General features: G+C 37.0%; 1 protein-coding gene and 1 long non-coding RNA gene across 2 annotated transcripts in view; both read left to right on the top strand.

The window, feature by feature from the left end:
- The window catches only part of LOC131555631 (uncharacterized), a 28,764-nt gene extending 18,516 nt beyond the window's left edge, over nucleotides 1-10,248 (top strand). The window contains exons 2-3 of the long non-coding RNA XR_009274546.1: nucleotides 9,104-9,168; nucleotides 9,264-10,248. This is a non-coding gene — a long non-coding RNA (uncharacterized LOC131555631). The remainder of the gene's footprint in view (nucleotides 1-9,103; nucleotides 9,169-9,263) is intronic.
- Nucleotides 1-14,623, top strand: part of NKAIN2 (sodium/potassium transporting ATPase interacting 2) — a 516,192-nt gene that overhangs the window by 52,174 nt on the left and 449,395 nt on the right. The gene's annotated exons all lie outside the window — the stretch shown is intronic.

Genomic DNA, 14,623 nt, shown 5'->3' with positions numbered 1-14,623 from the left:
GTGGGTTAGCTGTTGGAACACCTTAGACTCAAAAGAGATGTAGGTATCCAGCATAGGCTGTAAACACACCCAATAAGAAAGAAGAATGAGAACCATCCTGCGTGATATGATGGTCAGTCATGCACGATGACCAATATCTTACTTATTAGTTATCCTTTAAGAAAAGATTCTGAAAGATTTTGTACTTCTTTTATTCTTTCAGCGAGCTAACTGTCAAAGCCTGTGAAGATAGAGAACTTTGTCAAAAGATTTGTCACCAAACAGTAATTTTGCTCATGTGATTGCCTCCAAAATGTTTCTCATTAATAAAGTGAAGTATACAACTTAACAGCTGAGGGTGGAAGCACTAAAGCTCTCTACAAATGAAACCTATACTGAGAAAAAAATTAAGCAGCTTGTTGTAGACTTGTACATATTTTTGAAAAGGTAGAGGTATAATAAGTGTGAAGGTCACAGTACCTTTCCTAAATTATTCTGACAGTTAAAAATGATGGAACCTAAGAAATCCAGGCTTGCTTATTTGTTGACTAGCTAAGCTGAGGATGTTCTTTTGCTTGGGAGTCATAAAACAAAGTGCACATTGATAAATGGGTAGTGCATTTTCACAGTTGCTTTCTATAAATAAACAAGCAAAGTCACGTTAAAATATGGCAACAGCAGCACCAAAGTTTTACAATGACTTTTTTTTCCGCGTTCCTTAGCTCTTTTCTTTCAGTAATTGCATACCACATTGCTTAGTTATATGGAGAGAAAAATCTTTGTTTCTTTTATATCTTGAGTAGACATAATTTCATTTGATATTCCACCTGTCCTGGAAGATTGCCTTTCTAGCAATAACCCAAGGAAGCTTTCCTACTTCTGTCATACTGGAGTTCCTTTTTCAGCTTTTTTCCATGTAGAAAATACTCTTAATATTGCCAGAAACCCAACTGCAAAAAATGCTCTCGCCTTGAATTCAGAAAAAGAAAACAACAAAAACCAAACCTGCACCCCATAACAAACAACACCCTAAGAACAAACCTAAAATATCAATTGAGCAAAACCGTAGAAAACCATTGATGTTTGAAAGATTTTCGTGTCATAATTTCTGGATTGCTTGTCAAGAGACTGGCATGTTCTACTGGGGATTTCAGTAGGCAGTTACAACCAAAAATTTCATTGACAGCCAGAGAATCAATCTTGTCAGCTTCATTTGTGTTTAGAAGGAATTGATGTAGAAGATGTCTGTGCAAGCTTGGGGAATTCTACAATTTCCCTTGTTTGTTATCTACCATGTAAATACTTTGTAGTTCACCTTCCCTGTCTTGCCAGCGTTGCATTGTTGGTGTCAGTAGCGAGGTCAACCCGAATTGAAAGTTCAACAGAAAAACGTGGGAACAAAAGCATAAGAATTCCTGCCTAGCAAAACAATCCAGCATAAGCATATCGGCAGGCTCTGCATGACATGAGTTGGGATGAAGCTTCATGCAAGGCTGAAGTATGTCTTGTTTGGTGAGTGGCAGTAGGGCTTTATCGTCTCAGTTGCTGAAAGTGTTTTGAAGTGCAGCCTTAATCATAAAAGCAATATTAATGTTTTGTGACAAATTTGGAGTTGATTAAATGTTTATTTACTTTTCAGGACACACAAAGAAGCTGTGTAAGTGGCTATTATTTATCCCAAAGGTCTCAAAAGGTACAGCAATCACAGGAAAGCAAAACACAAGAAAATGCTAGACGAAGAAGGCAGAGGCAGTTTCAGCCTTCCTCTAGTATTTCCTATCCTTCCTTTCGATCCTCTGTTGCTTTCTTTTTTTAGCCTCTTTTCAGCTTCACAGCGATATCTCTATACTCATACCTGGTAATTTCTAGCAGTATTTCCTCATTCTTTTGCTTTCAATAGCCCTGTTTCAGTTCAGACAGTACAGATTGCTTAGTTTTGGGATGGAGCTTCAAGCATGACAACTGGCAGAATTTAAACTCTATCATTGAACTGCCTTCTTTATGAAGTATATCACCTATAAAAGAGCTAAAGAATATATGAGAGGGTACTGATTATTATTATTATTTATTCACTTGGTTTATTATTTCATAGGCACCCTTCTGTGCCATTCAGAAAGCAGCTGTCAGACTAAATAAAAATACATGATAAGGAAGCCCTCATCTTTTTAATTGATATTAATCTAGTTGCATCCAGCCATAAAATGCTCACCATTGATGATATGGCAAATAATGTGACTGCAATTAGTTAGCAATTCAATGTGCCTTTCAGAAAACAGTCTCCAAACCTTCCTGAAAATAACTCCCTTCTGCCAAAATGATTTTTTTTTTGAGACATGTGCAACTACTAGAGTCTACTAGAGTCTACTACTTTTAGAGTCTCTTCAGATCTGAATTCTGAAAATTTTTTATGCTCTTGCTGAAGTTAATATAGAAGCCTTGGTGAGTGAGGCAACGGATGCTGTTTTCAAAGGGAAATAAATAAGAGTGAATATAGATAAATATGCTAGCTTATAGAAGCTCTTCTGAAAACATTACTTAGGGGAATGTTTGCACCCTTTGTTTTTAGCTTTTGCCAGTCTGACAAATGGATTGTCCTGTAGAGTGGTATTCACTGTAGAACTAAATAACTTGTTTCACATTATTTTAAATGTGCCCATGTATATTGTAACGTTCCCATAATTTTAATGTAGTCTTCTGTTTGTGTTTCTATATTTTTTTTAGTATTTTGTGATAAAAATGAACATTTTATTACAATTATTATTATTAAATTTTAAGCCACAAGTGGTAATCAGGCCACTACTGCACCACATGACTTACCTAAGTGATTTTGGAGCATCCTTTGGTAAAGTCTTCTTCTCTGCTTCTGGCTAAAGATGTCAGATTGACTGTTCAGGTTACTCTTCCAGCACTAGATCCATTACAGTCAGGATTTAAGTATCCTCAGCCACTTTGCAACCCTACAGAAGTTATTTGATCTGGATGATCACAGATTATTTGCTGCATGTTTTGCTATATTCAGGTGGAAAAAAAAAACCCTAAAATATAGCAACAAAGCTAAGATTAAAAGCTACAGCTGATAAGAGCACTGAGGTAAGTGGAGTGTGACTACCTCTAGTTAGCTTTCTTCTGTTTCCCCACCAACCCACCACCTACCTTTCTGTGGTGCAAACAGCCTTGTCATTGCTGTTGACATGATAAGCAACGGTTTATCATTTCCAACCTGGTGCATCTGGATTTAGATTGTTGGATGACTATCATTACCCTTATTCCTTTTTTTTTTTTTCACCCGAGTCACTTTGACTGGTGGGAACCATGGTGAAACATGAAGGCAAAGCTGCCATTCACCTTTTGTGGCAGCAGATGGGCCCCTCCCAAGCTCTTACTGAAGGGTCAAATGAAATTGTTCCCTTTGTAGCTTTTATTTTACTGTGCTTGAGGTACCAGTGGGAAAAGGCACATTCCACAAAATGACTCAGACACACAGTTCTGAGTGTGTGTAAAGATCAATCCCCATTTTTCAGCTGGTTCCCTGTCTCCCATCAGGTTCTAACAGACCAGCACCAGGCTGCAGCTGATTCACCTGGTGGGTAAGAGCCTGATACATTTTAGGCTGGTGTAGGAGCTTGGCTTCTGGTTATCTCATGGCTTTTGTGCATGTTCAAGGTACCTGCCTTGTCCAGTATGCTTCAGGGGCACTCTGGCGCTTGAAATAACCCCACTGCAGATATTTTTGTTGCTGCATTGACTGGGATACTTGAAAGTATGCTTAATTATTGATTTTGCCTTGACTGAAGACCATTTCTTCCCTGCTCTCATAAGGGGGAAATACCATTTGATTACTGCTTAATCTCAGTTAATTTATGTGGTGGTATATCTCTACTACAAAAGATTTGGAATTTTTACTGGGAAACTCTAGTCTTTTTTCATCAATAAGCTTTTGCAGCAGAGTGAATATATTTTCATATTCCCAGTGCCCTCTAAGATTTCTTGGGCTCCTGGTTTCTGGTACCTCTGGAATCATGTAATGTTGTTCTGTTGAATCAACTAAACATGGTTTAGTCTATGTATTTCTTCTAAGTTCTCATTAACTTAATTGTGGTTGTGCACATAAGAGAATATAAGGCTTCCCTTGATTTGCTAAATTTATTTTTATGAAGAAGTGAATGACCTTTATTAATGTGGTACTATTGCACATTTTTCCTTTTCAAGAAGTTTCTTTGAAAGTAAAGTTGCAGGTGCAATATGTTACTGTGACTAGGCATAATGACATATCACTTTAAGAAAAAATTATTTTTAGTTGTCACCTAATGATCCCTACCTTTACTGTAAGTACTCTCTATGGAATAACATGAGAATATTTTTGAGCAAAACCATAGAAATTTTTTAATATCTGCCTGAAGGCTATTTCTATTAGGTATATCAAAATTATGTGTAATTTATATAAGCTTGCTTCTCTCTTTAATAACTATTTTTACCTGTAGGATTTTCAGCACTTTTATGTACTTCTTAAATTTATTGATAGATTTAATCAATCCTGATCAATTCCTCTGAATCCTCTAGAAGTCAGAGATAATTGAAAATATTTGAAAGTGTTTGTTTACTTCAGCGATCTTTTGAACTGTAGGATGAATACAGTGCTTATGGAAGAAAAAAAAATCTGATTATGAATCTAATGAGGATTAAGTGCCTCTAAAAGGCAAGTAATGGATAACCACAGTATGACTTCTTAACAACAACGAATAAGTGTAACCAACTGCTTCATTTCTGTGAGTTTTCAACTGTTGAAAGCAATGAGAGATTTTCCATCTTTTGTGTGATACATTGTCCTTGGGTGGAAAAAAGAAAATATGGAAATGGAAGATATTTTAAATCTAAAAGCATGAGCTTTCACTAGGTCAGTGAAACTGTAGCACAAAATTGACTGTAGTGACTTCATATAGAGTGCATTTAAGGGCTCAAAAGTGTGAAATCTTACTGCTTTTATTTTTTACCCTTGAGATTTAAATAAAGCTGTTTGTTAATTCATTTGGGTGTTGTTTTTTCATTGGTTTCGAAACATTAGGGTGTTTTGTTTTCTATCTCTTGAGTATATTGGGGGAGTGGGGGTGGGGAGAGTTGGGTTTTTTCCCTCTGTAGGAATAGGTAATAGATGTAAAAGAGTATTGTTTATTTTGTAAAGCAGAGCTTCTTCCCTGTCCTGCATGGCCCTTAGTGTCCATTCAATGACCTATTTTGTGTTAACCAATTTGGATTAAGAATGTGACGAAAAAAGCTACAATGTAAGATTTACATTAGAATGTTTCCTTTTCTGCTAATTTCCCAAGTTTGCATAGATGAAAAAATCTCTTTCTGAGGACAAGTGAAAGGTCCTGAATGTTGATTTTATTGGAGTAACTGCTCTGGTTGAAGACAAATGTATTTTTTTTCTTTTTTTTTGATTCTAGTAATGTGTATTTATTTTAGATTTATTTGACACTTTAAAGACCACCCATCCAGGGTTAGAAATGCCTTTGACATTTGTGGAAAATACAACTGTATTCTAGGCAATTGTTAATTTTTTTTGCCATAATTATAGAGGCTAGGACTCAGCAAAGCATGTATATAACTAAAACCACACACTTAAATGCTCAGCTGTGTCATGGCAGTGAGGAAGAATGAAATGGAAAGGTCATGGTCTCTTCTCTGTTTGAGTCAATCTGCCTGGGCAAAGACACCAGAAATTGGATACATTTTGCTATGTTGATGTGGGGCTAGCAGAGCCAGATTTTCCTTAACTCTCTCAGAACTTCGTCAGAGAGATGTGAAAAGACACATGGCAGAAACACATCAGCCTGCAGCACGTCCTGGGACACTGTGGTGTCTGGGGAAAATGAGAGAACGGAATGAGGAAAAGACCTAATGTGATTTGTGAGAGCTGGGGAGCTGAGCCTGATCAGGGAGTGGCAAAGGCTACCCTTATCCTTACCTTAAGCATTGCTCAAACAAATGCAGAGTTAGAGTATTCAAAGGTAAGAAAATTTGTATCACTTTTTTTCCCCCCTGGCTGATTTATTGGGAAGAGACTCTGCGCTCCAGTTAAATTGATGGATTCTTGAGACCAGTTTACTGCTTTAAGAGCCTTTGTTCCAGTAGTCTTACTTAGATGAATGGCCCAATAAAAAAAGGGGAGGAAAAATTTTCCCAGTAATATTCCCTGTAGATCTTGGATTTTCTTAGTGACCTACATATCTTTTCCCACTACTTTATGCTTTTATTATATATATATAAACATGGGAACTCAGGCCTCCTCCTAAATAAGAAAAAAGAGTAAATGTGCTAAGTGTCATGTTGCAGCTCTGTGAGGGATTAAAGTGAGGTATAGGATCACCTAAATTATAATTTTTAAGGAGAAAAACACAAGTAGCATTGTTTTAAGTTGCAGCTTAAAACAGGGACCTGAAGTTCTTAAAACTAGCAGCTCTGTGTTCACTTCAGGCTGTGGATTATGAAAAGCACATGTCTGAATTGTCAGTAACGATCACTAAATAAAGCTTGTCATCTGAAAGTGAGGAATCCACAGATGTATCTCACACTTGTAAAGTAATGAAGCCTTCCAGCATATGCTGGCCAAGCAGGTGTTGGGTCCCAGCTCTGACCACTTTTAGTCTAGGGGAGGTCAGGGCTGAAGCAGATGGCTTCTGCTGAATAACTGAGCTGAGCACAGGATGTGTCGCAGTGACCCCAAGACTACAGATAAATATGCATCCATGTGGGAGGCTGACATTTGGTTTGGTGCCTCTAACCAGTCTCTGTAGAAAAATAAATAGCTTTGCAATTAAAGAAGGGAAAAGAAAAAGAGACTATAGGATTATGTTCTCATTTTGTTGAGAATTTTTTAGGTCACAGAATCATACAGTAGAGCTGTAGTCCTCCTTGACAGAAAGGAACCATTTTCAATTTTGTAACTTTTTGAAAGTATGTTTTTAGTACAAAGTTTTACAGGCTTTCAATAATATATTCAGCTTTAGCCCTTTTAAGGAGGAGGAAATAGTGCAGGCCATCCTCAGTTTATAACATTTTGCAAAAGAAAGAAGAGCCAAAAGAAAGGCATGCCTGTCAGGGATCCTTAATACTATTTTCTGTGTGAATTTCATGACTGAAGATTGCATCAGAGCTGATCAGTTCCTGTTGTGTAATTCTACCTACCCTACATGTGTGCAGAAGCATAAATGGATATTGAAATTCCAGCATGATTCCTAGAAGCTCATTAAAATGGAAATAACCAATACCTCTAAAATGGTAGTGCAAGTAGTTTGTGTTGTTCTGTCACATTGCCAGGAATGTTTCTTATAAATTAACATTGTGTGTTCCACTATGGACTGAAGCAGACAATAAGGATATATAGTCATGGTGGGAAAGAAAGATATATTACTAAGTATTGGAAACAATAAAATGAGAAATTAAAAGAATTGTATTGCCTTTAATGTTTTCTTAGAACAAAGATTTTGATAAGGGACAGCCACAGGTAATATTGAGGTTTGGTCATCATCTACTCATTCAACAAATGATATAAGAAAGGATTTGAGAAATGGGACTCGGAGCCCTTCAAAGATTCTATAGCTAGAGAAGAATATGAATGAAAAATAATTATTTGATCTTCTAAAAAACAGAAGTGCATTAAAAATAGTAATGTACAAAATTGGGATAAAAACTCAAAACTTTAGTCTTTTCCACAATATTGGAGTGTTCTTGGTTTGAAATAGAATGAAATAATTCTGTAATATTGTTTCCATTTAGTGTATTATTGCATTGCTATAGATAAATTCCCCCACCCGCCAAATGGTATTTTAAATCAAAAATTGAACTTTTCAGTCTAAGAAATTAGAAATGAGATTCTTAGCTACTTTCTGGAGTTTTGAATGTCAGAAGCTGTCTTCAAAAAAACAGCCCTTTTCTTTGAAATAAAATGTTTTATAAAGATATTGTGTAGCACCTAGCTAGATTTGCAAACTTTAGTGTTTTGGAATAAAGCTTTTCTATCTTCATCTTAAAGGACACAGTAGACTGGCTTTATCAGGAAACTCTGCCTCAGGTATTAGTACAACACTTTAATTTGTTAGAAAGCTTAAGGGAACAGGTAACAACTCAAGCAAAGAATCTGAGATGCAGAGAAGTAAATACTGTATACCAAGAAACAAATTCTGAAAATGAATTAGAGATAAGATTTCTTGTACTAGAAATTTTGTATCTCCAGGCTTTTTCAGTTCAATAAATATAGACAGAGGCAGCTTCAATAGTATTGGTATTAAAAAATGAAGACAACTGTATTCAAGTACACTGAAAGCCTGAAAGTCATTCCCCTCCTTAAAGAAGATATTGATAAGCAAGAAGAAAAGCCTGCAGTTTTTTAAATACCTTGAAATGTTGAGGAGACTCCAGGCACTGCACTTCCATTGTTCATTTAATGAAATAAGCTATTGCCTACACATCCATTAGAACATAAAATAGAAATAACATCTTAATTGTTAGGCAGAGTACTAAGTAGCATAGTAGAAGCTGGAACAAAGTGAGAGGTTGACTTAGAAGTTTCATGCTTATGTCAATGCTTATTGCCACATGGGGTATATTAACACAAAACTGTTTCTTAGAAGTGTTTCTGCTTGCATTATTTTTTACTCTTTTTCTTCATCTGGTTGGTTCTGGGTTTTTGTTGTTTTGTTTTTGTTTTTTTTTCTGGCAGTGGTGTAAGTACTCTTGTAATGCTGCATCACTTTCCTGCTGACATTATCTGCTGTTGGAAGTTCGTATGTTGGGAATTATGCATGTTTTCAAGGAGTCACATTATACACTCTTTAGATATAGATGTAAACTAATCCCTCCCTGAAAACCTAGCTCTTTAGGTCTCTAAAATAGTCTGTATAAGACAGCTGCAAGTCCTCCAGAGCGGTACCTATGTGGAAAAAGGAGAGTAGAATTATGCCATTCCATTATATAGAATTGACAGTGGCTACTACCTAACTTTTTGCAAGGAGTGTGTTTGTGAAAGTTGCTAAATGGGAAAGTAACTTAGCTCAAGCAGAGGAAGACATTTATAATGAACAGTCTGAAGTGATATGCACATTTTCTCTGTTTTCTGACAACGTAGTTGATTGTGTCATGGAGATCTGGCCACATCTGTTCTTTCAAGTGAACAACCCAAAACCACTAAAGGTAAAAAGCTCTTGAAACAGAGAAAATTCAAGGCTTATTGATCAAGATGAATTAAAATAAAAGGTCTGACAGCAGATATCTCTTACCCCTCGCAGCCTGCTGTGATTGTTGCGTGAATTCTGTCCTGCCGTGATTCCAGCAACTTTCATCACCTCTCTGAGGAGCAGTGAATTCTGCATTGCCTCTTCTGAACTTCTGTGAAACCTCTGTGCATCTTTTTTATCATCAGCTCTGAGGTTTGGATTTGAGCCTGTTCCCTTGTTTAAGGAGCCTCTTAATCGTTGATTTTGCTGGATGCTCCTAGCTTACTGTGTGTTCTGCCTGCCCTATGCTGCAGTCAAACACATCCACTTCAGGATGATCATCTACTCCCATCTGAGAGGCTCCACACCCCTTCTCAGCAGAAAACATGCAGTGTACATGCTGCAACTGGCAAATGCATAAATCAAGACGGGTGCCTTTAATCAGCCTCCCTTTGGCCACCTCAGCAATGGGTTAACACGACAGCACTGCAGGCAGCTGCACTGTGAGTTTGAGAAGCCAGGTGGTACCAGGAGTCAGAATGGTTGTGAATTCAGTGGAATTACAGCCTCTTGTTCAGCCCAGAATTTAAGAAGTGGAAAGATGGAGATAATAACAAAAAATTAAGGAGATAGATCTGACCTTATAAAAGTCTGTTTCCCCTTTGTAATAACGAATATAATTTGTTTTAAAGGGGTTTGGTAGTCATTCCTGTGGATTTACTGAGTGTGGGAGGCAAAGCCTGCTGTTTAAGGAAATGGTGGATGATGAATGGCTGCTTCCAGGTAAAATCTTCAGTCCTCAGATGACAGCAGAAAGGACCAGAATGATGTGCAGAATCTGTCACTTGGTGATTTGCTTCTACTAAATAAACAGAATAGTTCACCTCTCTTTTGAAACATAGCATCTAACAAATAAAAATAACTGAAAAGCATCTAAATATTCTAAGCTTGATTGCTCATTAACATTTATAAAATATTGGGATAAAAAAAAGAATAAAACACTGAATAAAAGTAGAACCAACCATTAGAATAAAGAAAAGTGTGATGAAAAAGTGATGTGGAGTGAAAAAATTTACGGTTGACCGAAGTATGGCTGCCACCTGTCCTTCAAATAAAGGCGAATACATCTTCTCAGTGATGTTACTTTAGACTACTGCACGAAGGACTACAAGACTAAATGATGACATCTGAGTCATGTGGCATATATAAAATAGACATTGAAATAAGTCACTGTCTTGGCAAAAATATATCTTTGAAAACAAATAATTGTGGCTCAGCATTTATTCTTGATTAGTTCCTTGTGCCCACCTCTGTTCTGTGGCTGTCATTCTATTGTTATAAAAAGGCATGAGTGTGTGTGCCCCACACATGGTGTGTAGATAAAGCAGAGGCACATGATTCACAAAAGAGCAAAGGGACTTAGTAAAAATCGATGTGAAAGTGAGTGGGTCACTTTTAGCCATTTGACAGTTCTGACTTTGTAAGTAGGTCACAGCATTGTAATATTCACGTATTACAGTGAACTTAATTACATGCAAGAGCAGGATTGTAAGGAAAGGATTTTAACTGTAGCTTCTGGATCTGCATTGAGTTCTATGAGCAGAAAAACAGATGATTGATTTCCTTTCTTATTTTCTTTTGTAAAGAAGCCAAAATCATTTTATCCAAAGTTGTTTTACTTGGATGTATAGACTACAGATACCATTTTATAATGCTAATCTTAATGGTTAAGTGGAGGGTATCTTGTTGAATTTATGTGTGTATAATTGGTTTTGCTTTCTGAAAAGCAAATGGAAGTAATTTGAGCGAAAGAAGATTACAGAGAGAACCTGACCTGGACTTCACTCAAAACCACAAACCTTGTGGAGAAGATAAAATCTGTGCTTTGAAAGATCTTGCTTTAAAATACAAATCTTTCTCCCACACTGATGTCAGCAATGAAGAGCTTATTTCACAGAGATTTCTGCTTTTAATTGTAGAGCACTACATCAAATTCCAGAAGATAAATGAACATGGAACAAATTTGTTCTGGCTCTGTCAATAACTAATCTGACATCAGCATTTTAGCTCGTGGACAAAGGCAGCTTTCAGATCAGGAGAAGACTGCGTAAGAGCCTTTTCTTGGTGTTTAATTTAAATGTTAAATTTTTATCAGCTCAAGCTCTGTTATTAGTTAAAAAAAAAAAAAAAAAGAAGAAGAAAGGAAGAAGAAAAGAAGCTGATGTTTGCTTCTTTTCCAGAATGTGCACACATGCTGTTTTACTGAGACCTTTACAAGCTGTTGTTGGCTAGCCATACACTCCTGAGGCTGTTTTATTATTGTTCACTCTTTCTACAGAAAACAAAATACAGCAACTTATGCCATGACATTTTGTGACATTTCCAGATATGAACATCTGGGAAGTTTAGTGTGACAGTGACAGCAAAGCTGACAGTGATTTTCCAGTGCCACATACAGCCTGGGCATCTGCAGTCATTGCCTTTTCATTTTATTTTCCTCTCCCTCCCTCCCTCCTTATCCCACCTAAATGCTTAATGCAGCCTTTCTCTGTTTTGGCCTTGAAGATAGGATAATATCCCACATTTATTTCAAAGCTGTACATAGAACATTGTACATCAAGTGCATCACAAATCGGTTCAGAGCAAAAGGGAAGAGCTTTCCAGCTAGCAAGAGGAAGCGCAGCTGCACAAGTTGCTCTAATTGCAGACATTGGGTGGATTTGATCATCAGATGTCTACTCTGCATAAAATCGAAGTTAAACAGCTAAACATTAATTACTTCTATTATTGCATTTAGATATTGAGATAAAAGGGGGGAAAAACACAACAACCTACACATCTTGGGTAGTAAGCCAAAGCAAGAGAAGGGGGGAAAAAAAAGGAAAAAAAATCACTGAATAGTTGTTGCATTTGAAATGAAAAATATCTTGTTTGTGTGACAAAAGGTGCACTGGAGGAAGGCAAAATTTTATAAATGACCCAAAATACAGCACTAATATGGTTAGTTAATAAAATAATACAAAACAAATAAAGGTACATTGTAGCTGTCTAAAGGGATTGCTGTGACCTAATGGTGTGAGGCACAAACACTTAGTCAACATGTTCTTATGTCAATTTCATTTTCAATTGATATTATTTATTTGCTTTTTTTCTAGTCTCTTAGACATCTACAGAAATTGTGTTTTTTAAGGGATATTCTCTCTGTTGCTTTGAGAGACAATACTGGGTAGCATTACTAAGAACAAGAATTGCATAATCTATCTGGTGTGTTGCAACATTTCCAGCCGCAAGACCCTATTAAAGCCTCAAAAAATTGTAACAAAAGGCCTTTAAAATTACATACTATGTTTTAAAGATAATATTAAGAAATAATAACTCAAATAACTCTCTATCTTAAAAAAAATATTCAACTGGAAGATTTAGTATCCACCAAAAGTCTTACGTTATACAAAGCTGTACTTCAGTATAGGGCAACAGCAAAATCATTTACCTGTAATTACTGGTAGTGGAATCACTGTTCCTAGAGGTGGATGTGGCACTTAGTGTCATGGTCTAGTGGTGTTGGGTCATAGGTTGGACTCAATGATCTCAAACATCTTTTCAAACCCAGCTGATTCTGTAATTTTTGTTTGGATTTACTGCAGTCAAACACTGTTCTGTGTTTGGCTGTGTTTAGATGCAACAACCTTACATTTTTTTCTGTAATTAGTAGCCTTGAAATATTCATAGTGTTACTTTAACAAAAAGGGCTAAGATGAAGAAAAATACAAGATAATAAGGGCAACAAGTAATTTTCTTCACTGAGCACTTTTTTCATATCCTCTAGGAAAATTTATACTCACTCTTTTACAGAATTGCTTTATTGGAAGAATAGAAACACCGTATCTAGTTCAGTCCACATCTCTGTCCCAGACTGGACAGTATTGCTAGAAAGAGTATCAGCTTTTTTAGATGGAAAATTGTCTTCTTAGCCTTTATTAACAGATACCCCCCAAAACACAAGGTTTTACTTTCCTTATCTTCCTTGGAAGATCCTTTTTTTGTAAAAATCTTCCTAATGAACTTATTTCCTGAAGGCAGATGCTGAAGTGCCAAGGCTATAACTTGTCAATTAAAAACCAGAGAATTGAGATATTGGACCCATGGAGCAATTCCTTACTCAGACCAGGGAAGCTGGGGCTCCTAGAGGATGTTTCCATGCTGCTGGCTGGTGAATGTTTGCCTGGCCAAGAGACAGCAATGACTTCCAATAGGTGGATGATTTTCTGCTTTCCCCTATAAATATATATAATGAGTCAGAGGGAACGTCTGGGTTTTATAGACTGCCATTAGCAGTTGTCATTTCAGCCCAAGACAATTCTGATTGAAATAAAGTAATTTCCTGAATATATTAAAATAAAGGAGATTGTTATAGCCTTAACAGGAAAATAGTGTGATGAATCAGATTCCACGAAAGGTTTCTTTTTCACCTCTTCCTCCTTTCCATCCTCTCCTCTTCTCCCAGGTTTCTCTTCATTGTAAACTCCCAGACATCTTCCATTTACTCTTCAGGATCTTTGTTTTATTGTACTTTGCCCCTTTTTGTCCTCCTGAAAACCTAAGCAAATTGATAGAGCAAAGCACAAATACAGTGCCAACGGCTTGCAGAGAGCTTTCCTTAGAAAACAGCAGGCAGTAGACTTGGATTTTCTGCTTCACAGTACGGGGATGCAGCAAACACGACCAGCTGTTCCATGGAGAGTTTTGGCTCAGTGAAACCATTTTGTACAATGATGCTCTGGCCTGGCCCCAAAGTTTCTGTCTCCTAAGCTCCCTTATGCAGCATACCGGAGAGGTCAGTTGGCTGAGGGATGCAGTGTCCCACTTCTCCCCACCCCAGCCCCAGGCATCTCCTCTGCAGTTTGAGCCACATGTGGAGAGAAATATTCTTTCTGTTGCTTTTGGCCCCCACGCATCAGTATCAGTAAACACAAGGTTCTTTGTGTCCTCTTCCTTGCCTAGTGGTTGGTTTGTAGTGTTGCATCATCCAAAACACCTACTCTGCATTTCTGGCTTGGTTAAGTGACCCCCTCTTCACCCTGACCTTTTCTTCCTTCTCTTGTGTCAGGAATAGCACGTTTAGTCCGGTCCACAACAGCTCTTTTTTCTCCATTCTTAAGCATTTCTCCTGAAATTTTCACCTTTTTGAACCAGCAACTTCCTTTTCAGCTTCTCCAATGATGTTACTGCTCGTACATCTTTTGTCATCTGCATTAATGGCAAAAATCTGTCCATAGATTTTTTTTAATTTAAACTCTGAATTAGTTCTCAAATTGTTTCTCAGGTTTTTCTGTGAATGTTGCTACGAATACTCAGCTTTTTTCCATGTGACTCCTGTGCTGTAGCCTGACTGCAGACTAGTTTGTGAATGTACATTGCTGGAAGTTTAAAAA

The sequence above is a fragment of the Ammospiza caudacuta genome, chromosome 3, assembly GCF_027887145.1.
Source record: "Ammospiza caudacuta isolate bAmmCau1 chromosome 3, bAmmCau1.pri, whole genome shotgun sequence".
NCBI lineage: Eukaryota > Metazoa > Chordata > Aves > Passeriformes > Passerellidae > Ammospiza > Ammospiza caudacuta.
The sequence above is the reverse complement of the archived record's forward strand: the minus strand, read 5'-3'. Positions and strand labels throughout refer to the sequence as shown.